The 1,255-nt window shown below is 45.4% G+C and overlaps 1 pseudogene; it reads left to right on the top strand.

Annotated features, from left to right (window-relative positions):
- The first annotated feature begins 380 nt into the window (after window positions 1-380).
- LOC130468313 (uncharacterized) lies at window positions 381-481 on the top strand (annotated as a pseudogene).
- Window positions 482-1,255: the final 774 nt, after the last annotated feature.

The following is a 1,255-nucleotide window of genomic DNA, read 5'->3' as shown; positions in this document are numbered from 1 at the left end:
TCCCCTTAGTGAGAAGAGTGGCCGAAGGAGGTGGAATTGAAGATGGTGATGGTGGTTGGCTTGAAGCTCTTCCCGCAAATGGTGAAGGTGGTTGGCTTGGCGTGCTTTCAAGCTTCTCCAATTGCGAGCTAAGCTTCTCTATAATCCGTGCTTGCTCCATAGCGTAAACCGAACCCTTACCATCATCACTCCTACCTTTGCCATCATAATTCCTTGTGCCTACATGCCAAGATGGGTAGTTTTGAACTACATCCTCAATGATTTCCTCTATTTGATCCTCAGTTTTGTTCATGATGGGACCTCCCGCGCCCGCATCAAGACTTGTCTTTGAACTTGGACTCAACCCCAAGTAGAATGTTTGAAGCAACAACCATTTAGGGATCCCATGGTGAGGGAATTCCCTTTGGTACTCCTTAAAACGATCCCAAGCTTCAAAGAGTGACTCGTCTCGCCTTTGCTCAAAGGACTGAATCTTGTGGCGATACTCTGCCGTCTTCCCATGCGAATAGAATTTGTTTAAGAATGCACTCGTCACCTCGGTCCAAGTGCAAAGTGAGTTGGGCTTGACCTCCTTGTCAAGCCAATCACTTGCTCTCCCAAGTAGAGAGAACCGAAACAACGTCAACCTCACGTAATCCGATGTGACACCATTGTGCTTGATTGTGTCACAATAGTGCTCGAACTGTTTGAGATGTTCGTGAGGTGATTCATTGCTCTTCCCACAAAAGGGGTGGCTTTGGACCAAATTGATCAAGGCGGGCTTGATCTCAAAGTTGTTGGCACTTGTTGTGGGGGCTTGAATACCTCATGTAGCTTCGAATGCCCCCGATATTCCCAAATTCTTAACCGGGAGCGCCATATTCTCAAAAACTTGCTCAGTCTCTTGTTGTTCCTCACCAACACTCAACGATTCGAATCTGTTATGGCTTGATGAGCTAGACCGTACACGCCTTAGTCTCCTAAGTGTCCTCTCCAATTCGAGGTCAAGAGGATGGAGGGTCCTTTGACGAGCACGCCCCCTAACAAGCATACAAACTCAAGAAAACCGTGAGCAATGCCAAGGAAAAAAAAAGCTAAGCTGAATTGCAATGTTTTTGTATTTTCTAATAATGAACTAATCTCAACTTAAACTCAAAAACAACAACCGTTCCCCGACAACGGCGTCATTTTGATAGGGCGTTTTTCCGTCGTTGAAAGATCTATGCCACAATCAAACAAAATTTATAGAACCACTAGACTAATCAACTATATGAGC

The sequence above is a fragment of the Spinacia oleracea genome, chromosome 2 (assembly GCF_020520425.1).
Source record: "Spinacia oleracea cultivar Varoflay chromosome 2, BTI_SOV_V1, whole genome shotgun sequence".
NCBI classification, from domain to species: domain Eukaryota; kingdom Viridiplantae; phylum Streptophyta; class Magnoliopsida; order Caryophyllales; family Amaranthaceae; genus Spinacia; species Spinacia oleracea.
The sequence above is the reverse complement of the archived record's forward strand: the minus strand, read 5'-3'. Positions and strand labels throughout refer to the sequence as shown.